The sequence below is a fragment of the Lithobates pipiens genome, unplaced genomic scaffold (genome assembly GCF_037356315.1).
Source record: "Lithobates pipiens isolate NorthernLeopardFrog02 unplaced genomic scaffold, aLitPip1_a1.2 Scaffold_3, whole genome shotgun sequence".
NCBI classification, from domain to species: Eukaryota; Metazoa; Chordata; class Amphibia; order Anura; family Ranidae; genus Lithobates; species Lithobates pipiens.
Genome location: NW_027507790.1, coordinates 73,509,634 through 73,526,375, shown reverse-complemented (window position 1 = coordinate 73,526,375; position 16,742 = coordinate 73,509,634).

The following is a 16,742-nucleotide window of genomic DNA, read 5'->3' as shown; positions in this document are numbered from 1 at the left end:
GCAAGGAGAATGCTGATAGCAGGCATAAGCAGAAAGGGCTATGAGCTAATTAGTCTGCTGCTACTCCTTTCATTGTCACAGAGTGAGGAAAGGACCTGTAAGTGAAAACAAATTCTTTGACCGTTATAAGAAAAAAAGTAGGTTCCTCTGCCAGACAACACTGTGCATATATGTGTGTATGTGTGTGTGTATGTATGTATGTATGTGTGTATATATATATATATGATAGAGATATAGATAGATAGATAGATGTGTGTATTATACAGTATCTCACAAAAGTGAGTTACCCCTCACATTTTTGTTAATATTTTATTATATATTTTCATGTGACAACACTGAAGAAATTACACTTTGATAAAATGTAAATTAGTGAGTGTACAGCTTGTATAGCAGTGTAAATTTGCTGTCCTCTCAAAAAAACTCAACACACAGCCATTAATGTCTAAACCACCGGCAACAAAAGTGATTACATCCCTATGTGAAAATGTCCAAATTGGGCCCAATTAGCCATTTTCCCTCCCCGGTGTCTTGTGACTCGTTAGTGTTACAAGGTCTCAGGTGTGAATGGGGAGCAGGTGTGTTAAATTTGGTTTTATTGCTCTCACTCTCTCATATTGATTACTGGAAGTTCAACATGGCACCTCGTGGCAAAGAACTCTCTGAGTATCTGAAAAAAAGAATTGTTGCTGTACATAAAGGTGGCCTAGGTTATAACAAGATTGCCAAGATCCTGAAACTGAGCTGCAGCATGGTGGCCAAGACCATACAGCAGTTTAATAGGACAGGTTCCACTCAGAACAGGCCTTGCCATGGCAGACCAAAGAAGTTCAGTGCATGTGCTCAGCATCAAATCCAGAGGTTGTCTTTGGGAAGTAGATGTATGTATGTAGTGCTGCCAGTATTGCTGCAGAGGTTGAAGGGTAGATGCTCAGACCATTTGCCACACACTGCATCAAATTGGTCTGCATGGCTGTCATTCTAGAAGGAACCCTTTTCTAAAGATGATGCACAAGAACGCCCGCAAACAATTTGTTGAAGACAAGTCCTAGGTGGTGAATCTACCCTTCGATCAGATCTGCCTGAAAAACAAATAGGAAGACCTGATCGGGCCTTTCCTATGAAAGGGGCTTTAGAGAAACGCATCCCCTTGTATTTGTCCTATTTACCGTTATCACTGAAAGTGAAAGAAAAGAGGATCTGAAGAAACTCTTGTCTCGAGTGAAACACCTCAACATGACACCACCACACTCTGTCTAGTGACAGGCATTCCCGTAATCCGACATTTGCAGATGAATGACATGGTGCGGGAGTTATTCCTGGAGGTTAGCAGGAGCCGCGGCGTAAGATGCCAGTGATACACTCTGAATAGTGAATGGGCTCTTCCCCCCTCTACCTCGGTGAGGATAAGGCTTCTACCCTGACCGGAAGGTCAGGTGGTTGGACGACTTGGAAAGATTTGGGAATCTGAAGAGTGGTGAGCTGTACCTACATCTAATATACCCATCTGCGAACTGACTATCAGTGCATACACTCACCTTCTATACAGATAAACTGACTGTTGTTCCCCCATTCCTTGTGGGTTTTACATTTTGGACATAGACTATTCAATTGTGTGAGCCTAGATTGCATCACCTGCCTCATCACTGCTTACTCCCTTCGACCAGAATCCCCCATCATCTCCTCCATGACTAATATTGATACATATCAATCACCACACAAACTTTATGAACCCGGATAACACTCCCCCCATTGCGCACTGAATCAATCTGTGGAGCTACCAATTTTTTTTCATCTGTGAAGCATAAAATTGATATTTACTGGGTGGTAACTCTGCTATTATTGTGCTCATCCTTTCTCCCTATTACAGGTGGCCTTTGGTATATTTGTGTAGGGTGAATGTCTGCGGTAGCTACCTGTGCCTTCAGACAACGTTGTCTAATTTTAACTGACTGTGGTGGAGGTCCTACTTTTTATTGCTACCAGTGTTTATGTGGAATTGTTCAATAAAGACTTATTCATTTTTGATAATAATGGTTGTTTCTCCTTGAAGAAATTCTTTGGATCCCTTTCCTTTTTCTTATAGACTAAAGACCAAGATAAACTTATTTGGTTCAGATGGTGCCAAGCGTGTGTGGCGGAAACCAGGTGATGAGTACAAAGACAAGTGTGTCTTGCCTACAGTCAAGCATGGTGGTGGGAGTGTCATGGTCTGGGGCTTCATGAGTGCTGCCAGCACTGGGGAGCTGCAGTTCATTGAGGGAACCATAAATGCCAACATGTACTGTGACATGATGAAGCAGAGCATGATTCCCTCCCTTCAGGCCGCAGGGCAGTATTCCAGCATGATAACGACCCCAAACACACCTCCAAGTTGACCACTGCCTTGCTAAAGAAGCTGAGGGTAAAGGTGATGGACTGGCCAAGCATGTCTCCAGACCTAAGCCCTATTGAGCATCTGTGAGGCATCCTTAAATGGAAGGTCTTCTCATCCACATCAGTAAATGACCTCACAAGTTCCACTTGCAAAATGTAAAACTTAATTTCATATTCATGATTAGGAAAAATGTACTAAAATGAAAAAAAAATATATTTTCTTTTGAATCTCACGAATTGGATGGTATTCCTTTCATTCTAATTTTGGGAACTAGAGTATAAACTGCACACAGATCATAATTAGAACTCCATTACAAAGGAAATAAACATATCATTACACAATGTTGCATTATGGTAAGCATCTTTCTGTGACCCAACAGAGCACAGATAATGGCTTTGAACTGTGGTTTCTAGAGACCAGGGAAAGCTAAACACTATAATAAATTGTATGTCTGGTAAACTGATGGGCAAGCCAATAGCTAATTGGTTTTACTTTCCCAAACAGCAAGTAAAACTATGATCATCAGATCAGGGAGAATATGTTGTGGAAACTAAGGTTTATTAACCACTTCAGCTCCGGACCAATAAACACCTTAAGGACCAGAGGTCTTTTTGCAATTTCGCACTGTGCTGCTTTAACTGGTAATTGCGCGGTCATGCAATATTGCACCCAAACGAAATTTGCGTCCTTTTCTTCCCACAAATAGAGATTTCTTTTGATGGTATTTGATTGCCTCTGCGATTTTTTTTTTTTGCGATATAAATGGAAAAAGAGCGAAAATTTTGAAAAAAAAAGATATTTTCTTCTTTTTGTTATAAGAAAAATCGAATAAACTAAATTTTAGTCATACATTGAGGGCAAAATTTATTCAGCCACATGTCTTTAGTAAAAAAAATGTCAATAAGCGTATATTTTTTGGTTTGCGCAAAAGTTATAGCGTCTACAAACTAGAGTACATTTTCTGGAATTTACACAGCTTTTAATTTATGACTGCCGATCTCATTTCTTGAGGTGCTAAAATGGCAGGGCAGTACAAATCCCCCCCAAATGACCCCATTTTGGAAAGTAGACACCCCAAGGAAATTGCTGATGGGTATGTTGAGCCCATTGAATATTTATTTTTTTTGTCCTAAGGGATTGAATAATGACAAAAAAAAAAAAAAAAATTTTTTTACAAAAAGTTGTCACTAAATGATATATTGCTCACACATGCCATGGTTATATGTGGAATTGCACCCCAAAATATATTCCGCTACTTCTCCCGAGTATGGGGATACCACGTGTGTGGGACTTTTTGGGAGTCTAGTCGCGCACGGCACCCCGAAAACCAATCACCACCTTCAGGATTTCTAAGGGTGCAAATTTTTGATTTAACTCCTCACTACCTATCACAGTTTCGAAGGCCATAAAATGCCAAAATAGCACAAAACCCCCCAAAATGACCCCATTTTGGAAAGTAGACACACCAAGCTATTTACTGAGAGGCATGTTGAGTCCATGGAATATTTTATATTTTGCCACAAGTTGCGGGAATATTACAAACTTTTTTTTTTTTGCACCAAGTTGTCACTAAATGATATATTGCTCACACATGCTATGGGCATATGTGAAATGACACCCCAAAATACATTCTGCTGCTTCTCCCGAGTACGGGGATACCACATGTGTGGGACTTTTTGGGAGTCTAGTCGCGCACGGCACCCCGAAAACCAATCACCACCTTCAGGATTTCTAAGGGTGCAAATTTTTGATTTAACTCCTCACTACCTATCACAGTTTCGAAGGCCATAAAATGCCAAAATAGCACAAAACCCCCCCAAATGACCCCATTTTGGAAAGTAGACACCCCAAGCTATTTACTGAGAGGCATGTTGAGTCCATGGAATATTTTATATTTTGCCAAAAGTTGCGGGAATATTACAAACTTTTTTTTTTTTTTGCACAAAGTTGTCACTAAATGATATATTGCTCACACATGCTATGGGCAGAAGTCAAATTACACCCCAAAATAAATTCTGCTGCTTCTCCCGAGTACGGGGATACCACATGTGGGGGACTTTTTGGGAGCCTAGCCACGTACGGGACCCCGAAAACCAAGCACTGCCTTCCGGATTTGAATATAAAATGCTATAAAAAACAAACTAACCAGAGTCACCCGTAACACTTATACGGTGATCAGTGGTGAAAGGGTTAACTAGGGGCAATCAGGGGGTTCAAATTTTTATTAGGTAGTATATGGGGGTCCCTGGCGCTATATAAAAACCTGACGGGGAACCTAAATAACTAACTGGCTAACCAGCGTCACCAGTGACACTTATACTGTGATCGCTGGTGAAAGGGGGTGAAAGGGTTAACTAGCAGCAATCAGGGGGTTAAAACCATTATTGGGTAGTATATCGGGGTACCTAGCGCTATAAAAACCTGGCGGTGAACCTAAAAAAATAACTAGCTACCTAGCGACACTGATGCAGCGTTCAGAAAAATTATCGCTTAGTGACACTGGCAAAAGGGGGTGAAAGGGTTAACTAGCGGAAATCAGGGGGTTAAAACCATTATTGGGTAGTATATCGGGGTACCTAGCGCTATAAAAACCTGGCGGTGAACCTAAAAAAATAACTAGCTACCTAGCGACTGTAGCGACACTAATGCAGTGATCAGAAAAACGATTGCTTAGTGACACTGGCAAAAGGGGGTGAAAGGGTTAACTAGCGGCAATGAGGGGGTTAAAACCATTATTGGGTAGTATATCGGGGTACCTAGCGATATAAAAACCTGGCGGTGAACCTAAAAAAATAACTAGCTACCTAGCGACACATGCAGCGATCAGAAAAATGATCGCTTAGTGACACTGGCAAAAGGGGGTGAAAGGGTTAACTAGCGGCAATCAGGGGGTTAAAACCATTATTGGGTAGTATATCGGGGTACCTAGCGCTATAAAAACCTGGCGGTGAACCTAAAAAAATAACTAGCTACCTAGCGACTGTAGCGACACTAATGCAGCGATCAGAAAAACGATCGCTTAGTGACACTGGCAAAAGGGGGTGAAAGGGTTAACTAGCGGCAATCTGGGGGTTAAAACCATTATTGGGTAGTATATCGGGGTACCTAGCGATATAAAAACCTGGCGGTGAACCTAAAAAAATAACTAGCTACCTAGCGACACATGCAGCGATCAGAAAAATGATCGCTTAGTGACACTGGCAAAAGGGGGTGAAAGGGTTAACTCTAGGGGCAATCAGGGGGTTAAATCTTTATTGGGGGGTGATAGGGGGCTACCCTGGACCTAACACTAACTGTCCTGACAGTTTTTACTGTCACAACTGACACTGAATGCATTGATCAGTAAGGAAATGATCAATGCAATCAGTGACACTGTGACTGGGGGGGGAGGGGGGGCGGGGGGGGGGGATCGGGGGGGGGTTTGTGTGCCTGTGTGTACCTACATGTCAGTGTAGTGTTGGTGCACACTTACTATTAGTCTTCTCCTCGTAGTCCGGTCAAAAAGACCGCCCCGAGGAGAATGACATCACTTCCTCCTTCCTGTGTAAACAATACACAGGGGAGGAAGCTTCTCATTGGCCAGGAGCGATCCAGAGGGGGTGGCCGAAAACCAACGGCCATCCCCTCATCACGGAGCGCTCCTGGACCGAATCGGACCGCCGTAAACAGCGGGAGGGGGTCCGATCGGACCCCCCACCCGCTGGAAGGCAATCACGTAGATGTACGTGATTGTGCCTGCCTGTGCCATTGTGCTGACGTACAATGGCAATACGGCGGTCCTGAAGTGGTTAAATAGTTTACAATCCTTAATACTTTGAGATATGACTGATACATTAATTATTTTTGTCAAATCAGATTAATAGATTAATTATTTTTATCAAATCATTTGTGTTGCTGCTCCCAAATTTTAAATTGTATTTATTACTTTATTGACAGAGTGTTTTTATATGCTCAGTGCAATCGGAGAGAGTTTCAGCAAGCATACTCAGAGTGAAAGAGAGATTTATGCCGCTTACACACGATTGGACTTTCCGGCAGACTTGGACCGGCGGACTGGAATCTGTCAGACAATTGGATCGTGTGTGGGCCCTGTCGGACTTTTCTTTCCAAAAGTCAGACGGACCTAGAAATAGAACATGCTTTAATCTCTGTCCGCCGGACCAAGTTCCTATCGGGAAGCCCGTTCGTCCGCATGACGGAACAAATATGATGCAAGGACAGTTACAGCACCTGCCCGTGAGAATGTTTCCAGAGCGATCCTATCGCAATAGTTCTCGGCTGCAGGATACTGTACATCTCGTGCTCGCTGCAATAGGAAAAACAAATTTTCCTATTGCAACGAGCGTGAGAGATAGACGGCAATGTCCCTTGGGTCTGATATGGATTTTAAGGGGAACCCCCTACGCCAAAAAAATGGCGTGGGGTCCCCCAAAGTCCATACCAGACACTTATCCGGGCATGCAGCCTGGCCGGTCAGGAAAGGGGATGGGGAGGAGCGAGCGCCCTCCCTCCTGAACTGTACCAGGCCGCATGCGCCCTGCACCCCCCACCCCAAAGCACCTTGTCCCCATGTTGATGAGGACTAGGGCCTCTTCCCGACAACCCTGGCCATTGGTTGTCTGGGTCTGCGGGCGGGGTGGCTTATTGGAATCTTGGCCCACCACCCTATGTGAATAAGTATGGGGTACATTGTACCCCTACCCATTTACCTGGGGAAAAAAGTGTCAATAAAAAAACACACTACACAGGTTTTTAAAGTAGTTTATTAGGCATCTCTGTGGGTCTCCTTCCGACTTGGGGGGTCTTTTCCGACTTCTCTGTGCTTTCCGGTTCTTCTCCCGCTCTCTAGCCTCTTCTCTCACTTTCCGGTTCTCCTGCCGGGCTCCTCCGCTATCTTCTGCTCTTTTGCCGCTCTTTTTCTAGTGGTGGCCCGGCTTTCTCCTTCGTCGTTATCGCTGTCGCCGGCTCCTTCTTCCTTCTTCTGTTCTTCCAATGTTTACACAATGCTCTCTCCCGTGGACACCGCCCGCAACGACTTATATAGGCATAGGGGCGGGTCACCGGGTGATGTTATATAGGCATATGTAGGCCCACTATGCCTATATAAGTCGTTGCGCACCGTGTCCGCGGCATTACAGCGGGAGAGTGTGTCATGTCAACATTGGAAGAACAGAAGAAGGAAGAAGAAGAAGACGGTGAAAACGGCGACGAAGGAGAAAGCCAGGCCACCGCTAGCTAAAGAGCGGCAAAAGAGCAGAAAATAGCGGAGGAGCCCGGCAGAAGAGGCCAGAGAGTGGGAGAAGAACTGGAAAGTGCAGAGAAATCAGAAGAGACCCTCCAAGTCAGAAGAAGACCCCCGGAGCTGCCTAATAAACTACTTTAAAAACCTGTGTAGTGTGTTTTTTATTGACACTTTTTCCCCCAGGTGAATGGGTAGGGGTACGATGTACCCCATACTTATTCACATAGGGTGGTGGGCCGGGATCTGGGGGCTCCCTTATTAAAGGGGACTCCCAGATTCCAATAACCCCCCCCCGCCCACAGACCCCGACAACCAACGGTCAGGGTTGTCGTGAAGAGTCCCTTGTCCTCATAAACATGGAGACAAGGGGTTTTGGGGTGGGGGGGCCACAGGGCGCCCCCCTTCCCCAAAGCACCCATCCCCCATGTTGAGCGCATGCGGCCTGGTATGGTTCAGGAGGGGGGGCGTGCTTGCTCGTCCCCACCCCCTTTCTTGACCGGCCAGACTGTGTGCTCGAATAAGGGTCTGGTACGGACTTTTGGGGGACCCCCATGCCGTTTTTTCAGCGTAGGGGGTTTCCCTTAAAATCCATACCATGTGACGGGGCTTGCAAGGTGTCAATCTCGCCGATGAAAGCTGTGAGATTGACTTCCCTTTCTAGTCCCGTCGTACCTGGAGTCACTTTCAAAATGAATGGACTTTAGTCCGTGTGTGGGCAAGTCCGTTCATTTTGAAAGTCTGTCAGGAAGTCCGTTAGACCTAGCCTGCGGGAAAGTCCCTTTGTGTGTGCGCAAGCCGCTCCTTCGGAAAGTCCGTCAGACCGTAGGACCTAGTCCATCGAAAAGTCTGTTCGTGTGTATGCGGCATTAGCCACATATCCCTGATATTATTAAATTGATTGCTTATGATCAACAATGCCACTTTCCTTACCAGTACCACCACAGCTTGCTTTACTGCCGCTACCAACACATAATTTTGCCCAAAACATATCCACAAGGAAAAGGCATGTAGAGGACAATTGAGTTTTGGATAGAAACTAAAAAGGTTGACTTAATAGTGGTTAAGCTTTGCAGGACAACTGAGAATAGCAGGAGATTGTGATATGCTCTCTATGGAGAGACTTTAATGGCAGGCGAACCTTAAAAACCTCCAGGTCATATTTTCAGCCACTAAATACTTATTAGCTGTGCACACATAGTGCCACAACATGGACACTGACAAAACAAAAGTATTAAGTGAATCTGGGATCGACAACGGCAAGCATTCTTTTTTTATCTGTGAAATTTTGACAATTCAGGAGTGCATGAAGGCCATGGAGGAGAGGCAAGGTCAGGGCAAGCTATGAAGGGGGTGCAGGAGATGATCAGTGCCACAGTCAGGGCAGCACAGTCCTGTGCCAGTGTGCCAACCTGTGCTTGAGCCCCTCCCTCTGCCCGGCCCTTACCCCCACCTATGCAGGGCTCCACTGCGGTGGTCCGGAGGTGCCAGTCCAGTGCTCATCCTCAGCCATGGTGCTGGCACTGCCTGCTGATTGGCTTCTCCGCTGCTATCTCCCTCACTGTCTGAAACCAGCACCGCAATAGAGACTGAGCACTGACACCAGCACATGATAGAGAGCACTGACACCAGCACCGAGATAGAGAACACTGACACCACACCAGCACCGTGATAGAAAGCACTGACACCAGCACCACGATAGAGAGCACTGACACCAGCACCATGATAGAGAGCACTGAGACCACACCAGCACTGAGATAGAGGGCACTGAGACCACACCAGCACCGAGATAGAGAGAGAGCACTGACACCAGCACCAAGATAGAGAGCACTGACAGCAGCACTGATACCAGCAACTCACTGCAGGACCCAAAAATATGACATCGCTCAACCTCTTCAAACAGGAGGGTACGGGCATATAGTACGGTGTGCTTTTTTTGTACAAGGAAGTGAGCCAAAGGTAGAAAAAGGGTCCATGTGCTCTATTAAATAAATAGTTTAAAGAGTTATGCATATACATGGTCTACTGGTCACATGTGTTGAATTCCTCCAAGATCCATGCCTCATTAATTTTTTTAAATGTCTGGTAGTCAACACTGTCGTGAGCTAGGCTAGTGCGCTTATCGTTCACGATCCCCCCTGCTGCTCTGAACGTCCTTTCGGACAGGACACTGGACGAGGGGCAAGCCAACAGTTCCATTGCAAATTGGGCAACTACTGTACACCTATACCAGTCCTTAAAAGGACCTTTGTGGACCTAATAGTAATAGCTAGTGATTAAACTGACTGTCCCTACTCCACACATCGTCCTGTTCCTAGACAGCTGCAGAATTGGTCAGCAGTGCACTCAGCAATCACAAGCACAGCAGTCAGCAGCAGTGCACCAGAACCCTATATACTGTACACCTATACCAGTCCTTAAAAGGACTTTTGTGGACCTAATAGCTAGCGATTTGTGTCACTACAGTCTGTTCCTGCTCCACACAGCAACCTCTCCCTACACTGACAAAAGACAGAATGTAAAATGGCCGCCAGATCAGGTCTATTTATAAGGTAGGGGGAATGTCCAATTGTCCATGTTCTGAAATGTCTCAATTGGCTGTCCTATACCCCATGATGGATGTGTCATGGGTCAAAGTTCTTCACAATGTAAACAAATATGGCTGCCGTGAACAGTCCCAGAAGTCCGTCGGTTTGGCAAATCGCGAACAAGCAAAATTTGCCGCGAGCCGCAAGGCCAACTCTAGTGGAGACAAGATATCCCTGAAAACTTCCACGGTACTAGCATAAAGATGTCCAAGAGAATGGAATTTCTATCGACACACTCTAGTAAGAAAGTGTGGGACTCTCCAACTCAGAAGCAGCTGGAACCCTTAAAGCAGAAGTAAACCCATCCATAAAACAGTTTCATTTCTGTGGCACGTGCCGGAAATGTAACACACCCATTGGTTGTGCTCTCAACCAAACTATTAAACCATCCAATGACTGGTATCATAACTGATTATAACTGATCACATGTGCAGCATCATGGCAGTTGTGGATTAAACAGAGGCAAAGATGGCAGCTTCCTTGGCTGAAAACGATAGGGGGGTTTACTTACACTTTAAGTCATGAAACAAGAGTTTCTACCCAACCGGTAGCTGATCTGAAGCGACACTTTGAAGAAATGAATGTGAAATTTCAAAAGGCCTCCAGACTTATGGCTAAACATATTGGTGGAGCCTGTGCCTCTCAGGTCCCCCAGTTAGCCAAACAGTTGAGAGCCCTAGCCCAGTGCAGAATATGCGCACTTTGGGCCCTTTGCAAGAAATAACCATAGATTTCCGCATAGATGGTCAAATAGGAGAAAAAGGACAGAAAGATAAACTGTCCTACATCAGCCACTCACACCAAGTAGAGTTGGGAATAGAAAAAGGATACTCAGACTCTGAAATCAAGGAGGCAGTAATTCAGGCTATCAATCCCAGGTCTAGCGTCAGAGCTATGTTGGAAAGGAAAGCTGGATTGGCCCTGAACCAGCTGATGAGTGTTTTAAAGAGCTACTACGAGGAGGAAGATACTCCAGAGTTGTATTATAAACTGATGAACATTACGCAAGGCGATAACGAGACCTCCCAAAACTTTCTATTCCGGGCTATTGAGCTCAAGGATCGCCTGTTGGCAGCCACACAAGAGGAAAGCCTCGGAGATCACTTTGGGGCTGAACTCATAAAACGGAAATTCCGGAGATCAGTGACCACAGGGTTAAAGAGTGACCATGTCAAGGTAGCTCTGAGACAGTACTTGGAGAACCCCTCCACGCCAGATGAAGTCCTTTATAGAGAAGGTGAATGAAGCAGAGAAAGTAGAGCTTGAGAGAGACCAGAAACAGAGGAAACTCCATCCCCCTAGCCCTTCCTGTGTTTAGGTACGGCAAGTGGATGCTTCCTCGGATGTCTGGGAGCCCAGTGTACTAGCAGCAAAGGCTGAACAAGGATCATGGCTCTCGCCAAATCATCACCTTTCCGCAAGTCAGACCAGATTGGAGAAGTTGCTCCAGACCCAGACAGAGATTCTAGAAATTATGACAATACTGATGACTCAACTGGCAAGTCCTCATTTGGAGAAAGTACTATTGAAGGAAACCCCAGAGACCTTCGACCGCCCTACCAGACCCACACCTAGAACCTGCTTTAAGTGGGGAGGGGTAGGACATTTCAGGTGAATGTGCCCGAGTCCAGCGGCAGAAACAAAGTCAAAACTTCAGAGGGTCCCAGTGAAGGAGTCAACTGGGTGCCCGGCTATTGGAAAACCTCTCACACTGACTCCAACACCCTCCATCTCTAAGAGACCCCCAAAGCCAAAGGCGAAGATACAGGCCACCAAACTGGCCAAAGGAACTACATCCAGTGGGATCCCTCCCACTCTAGTGGGACCCTCTCCAATTGTCCCCATCCAAATCGAAGGGATCTACACGAAGGCATTGCAAGATACCGGAGCCCAGGTGACCCTATTATACAGGAACTTCTACGACCGACATCTCAAGCACTTACTGCTACAGAAATTAGAAGAGCTAGAAATATGCGGGTTAGGCACTCAGAACTTCCCATACAACGGTTACCTACCGGTCAGACTCACGTTTGACCCCAGCACAGCGGGAAAGGCTGAGACATTTGACACCTTAGTCGTGGTGTGCCCTCACCCCCAGGGGGCTGATAAGAATTCCCTGATTATCGGGACGAACACTGACCTTGTGAGAAGGCTCCTGACTCCGTTGGTGACCCATCCGGGGCCTTCCCCCACAAAAATACACCCGATGCTGGTGCAGACATACAGGAATCTCAAGCAAGAAGAAGAGACCCCCGAAGGGGGAGTGGGAAAGGTCTGGTTTGTGGGCAGAAGAGAGAAGTGTGTCCCACCTGGAGGAGTAGTCTACCTAAAGGCTATCGTCAAACTGAGACGAAAAACCCCGGGGCCTTTCATTCTCCTCAAAGATGCAAATCAAGAAAGACAGGAGGGGTTAGAACTCATCCCAGAGGTGCTGCCTACCAGAACACTGAAGAGGACTCATGGAAAGATTCCCGTCAGTATCCGCAACACGGGAACTACCCCAGTGAAGCTGCCACCCAGATTGTTACTGGGACAGGTTAGCTCAGTCACCCCGGTCTCGGTAAGTGATCAAGAGGAAGAAAGCTGAACAGAGATTGCGTTGGAGGAGGTTTGTCTAAAGGATACACCACTGACCCCTGCCTGGAAGGAAAGAGCAAAGGCCCAACTGCTAAGGTGGAAGGATGCTTTCTCAAAAAGCAAGTTTGACGTGGGACTAGCTAAAAGGGCCGCTCATCAAATCCATCTGAAAGAGAACAGCCCTTTTAGAGAGAGGGTCAGGCGAATCCCACTGGGAGATCTAGAAGACCTGAGAGAGCAGTTGGCTGAGCTGAAGAGAACGGGCCCATACGCCTCCCCCATAGTAGTAGTGAGAAAGAAAAACGGGTCGCTGCACCTGTGCATCGACTATAGAACCCTGAACAGAAGGACCATTCCCGATCAGTACACCACCCTCGGATATAAAATGCCCTACAGAGTCTATCAGGGGCCAAGTGGTTCAGTGTGCTGAATCTGAAGAGTGTGTATTATCAGATCCCGATTTCCCCCCGAAGATAGGGAAAAGTCTGCCTTCATCACCCCAGTGGGGTTCTTCGAGTTTAACCAGATGCCTCAAGGGTTACATATACTACATATACATATAAATTGTTATAAATACTTTTTTTTTTTTAAGTGATCACATACCCTCTGTTCTCAGCTGCATAAGGAGCTTAGAGACTTGGGGAAGGAGAAACGGCGGCACACAGGACTTCATAGTGAATGGCTGTGCAGTGCATGTCTGATCATTGGGGGAAAGCAGGCTAAGTTCTCAGCACAGACAGAAAACTGACCATGGTGTACTCTAATGCTTAGTGTGGTCAGTTTCTAATAGGAAAGCAAAGTGACTACCAGGAACACCAGCTATTGTACAGAAAAAGGAAGCAATGCAAAGAGAACAGAATCATTTTTTCAAACAAGTACATAGTACAGTAGGCACATATCAGCAATATGAAATCTTGGATTAACAGATCAAAATGCATCTTGTTTGGGGATCAAGGTGACCATGCTGCAGATGGATGCTCTGTAAGGAAGTCCTGCCCCAGAGTGGAGATCCGACGGCTCGAAAGCATACGCACCCGATTTTCCAAGCTACCACTGACCCCTTGTGACACCGGAGACCTGTCACAATGCCTTGGCGATGGAAATATCCTCCGATGCCTGCAAATTGAAGGCTTCTTTCCCCCGCTCCTCTTAAGGCAACAACAAAATGGTGACGGCGCCCTGATGCCAGCCGAATCTGGGCCGGAACACTCCCGAGGCAGTCAACTAGACGCCGCCTCCGAATGCTCAATACACTCCAGATGTATCCTGCAGTTCTGGAGCTTCTATACCTTCAACCCATATTTAAAAAGATGGAGCGCTAGAAACGCAGCTAGTGCGATATGAAAATAGTTCCAGGTGTGCCAGTAGACAAAGTTCATTTACTGCTGTGACCAGACCAGGATTTAGAGGTTCTGGTCTGTATCAGTGTGGACAGCCAAATGTAGAGAGCAGAACCGACTCTGTGGATATGGGTGAGAGAGAGAGGAGCAGTGCCACTCTGAGTGCAGTATATCAGTTAAAATTCAATGTTTAATAAAAGTAAGATCAACTCAAATTTTATTGAGATATAATGTGCATGGCATAAGTAGCCTGGGCTCCTGTAGTCCAGCTGTTATACTTATGCCGCGTACACACGAGCGGACTTTTCAACATCCAAAGTCCGACGGACTGAGTCCGTCAGACTATTCGATCGTGTGTGGGCTGCAACAGACTTTTGACTCGCCAAAGTCCGAAGGACTTTAGAATATGGAACATGCTTCAAATTTTTCCGAAGGAACTCCGCCGGACCCGGTCCCTTCGAAAAATTTGCTCGTGTGTATGCTACTCCGACGGACTAAAACCGACGCTAGGGCAGCTATTGGCTACTGGCTATGAACTTCCTTATTCGAATCCAGTCGTACGTCATCACGTTCGAATCCGTCGGAGTTTAGTGTGATCGTGTGTGGCCAAGTCCGCTCAGCCGAAAAGTCTGTCAGAACTCCGTCGGAATTCCAGCAGAACTCCGACGGAACTCCTTCGGAAGTCTGTCGGACATAAGTCCTCTCGTGTGTACGGGGCTTTAACCTCTCTGTGCAGTTGGTTTTGCACAGAGCAGCCCAGATCCTCCTCTTCTTCGGTCCCTTTTCGCTGTTCCTGGCCCCTCCCTCCTGTCAAATGCACCTGAACCGAGACACATTCAGACATAGAGCCCTAACCCAGCCTCCTCTCTCTTCTGATTGACTAACTGCCTTTTAATGACAGCCACAGGATCCAATGGCACCACTGCTGTGTCTCGGTCAATCAGGAGGAGTTTCCTGGATGGCTAAGACACTCATGGACATCACTGGGGAGAGATGGGGCTCAGGTAAGTAATTAGGGGGTGCTGGGGAGCCTGCTACACACAGAAGTTTTTTTTTTATCTTAATGCATAGAATGCATTAAGATAAATAAACCTTCAGCCTTTACAACAAATAAACCTTCTGCCTTTACAACTCCTTTAACTTTGACAGGTTCCAGAGACAAATCAGGGACACAGCTCAGGTGTCATTCTAATAAAGAAATATAGTAATTCCATATATGGGTTATTTTGTAACAGGACAGAAAATCATACTTCATAAGCCTCTGTGTCTTCTGCATTAAATACAAATTGGATACCATATTTCTGGGAGGCAGGTGGGAGCCCCCTTCTTACTTAAGTGAACCCAGTAGGAGGATCAATTATTATTTTTCTATGCGCTGGATTTACTAAAACTGTCTGGTGCAACAGAGTATAGTAATTAATCAGTTGCATAGTTACATAGTTGGCAAGGTTGAATAAAGACAATAGTCCATCCAGTTCCACCTATGGTGATGTGTGTGTGTTTTCGTGTAGATAATTATTTCCCATTCCCTATACATTCTGTTTGATTAGATGCACATCCAAAAGTCTTTTGAAACTATCAATAATTCCTGTTGATTGTGGAAGAGAGTTTGACAGCCTTACTGCTCTGACAGTGAAAATCCTAATTGTGTGGCCCTGTGTCCTCTTAACCCTTGTACACACGGTCGGAGATTCCGACAGAATGTGTCCTATCGGACTGTTTTGTTCGATAATCCGACTGTGTGTGGTCTCCATTGGACTGTTTCCGTCTGAGTATCCGACGGACCAAGTTTTCCAACTTGTCCGTAAAATTTTTCGAAAAAAATGCTCCGATCGGACATACTCCGATCATGTGTAGCCTAGACAGACAAAGTGCCACGCATGCTCAGATCAAATTCCTAGACCAAAGTTATTGGCTACTAGCCCGAACGTAGCCCCGTCGTAATGAAATAACGTCATCACGGTATGTACAATCGGATTTTCCGACAACTTTGTCCAACTGTGTGTATGCAACAGATTCGGACAAAATCCGTCAGACACCGTGTGTACAAGGGCTCACACTTCTTGCTGCACTCCTTGTAGTGTTGGAATGCCGACAGTGAACCGCCCCCATTTTTTTGTCTTAAAGACTTTTTACGTTATGGTTTAGCCACTTAGGTTTACCTTTGTTCTTCTATATATTCTTGCCCATTGGAAGGCACTTGGCGATACCTTTTAATTAATATGTTCCTAAAGCACTCCCAATTTTATTCTGTGTTTTAATGTATCTAAGATTTGGTCCCATTTTTAATATCTTGCATTATTGAGCGCAGTTTTAAAAAATTGGTTTGCCTGAAATTTAGTGTTCATGTACTACCCTTGTGCTTCCTTTTCCTATGATTTATGCTGATGATTGTGATGATATGAAAGTGAACATCCTGTGATCGCTAGATCGCAAGTTTTCCCATACTTCCATATCTGTGATCAGATCTGAGTCACTGGCCTCTAAGCTTCAAAGTTGTATTGTCAAAGCTTAAAGTGTCATGAAACCTGCATCATTAAAAACTATTACTAAATGAATTACATGCTATTCATTCTCACTCACTATGGGATTTGATTTCTGTATTCTTCAAATAACCTGATTGA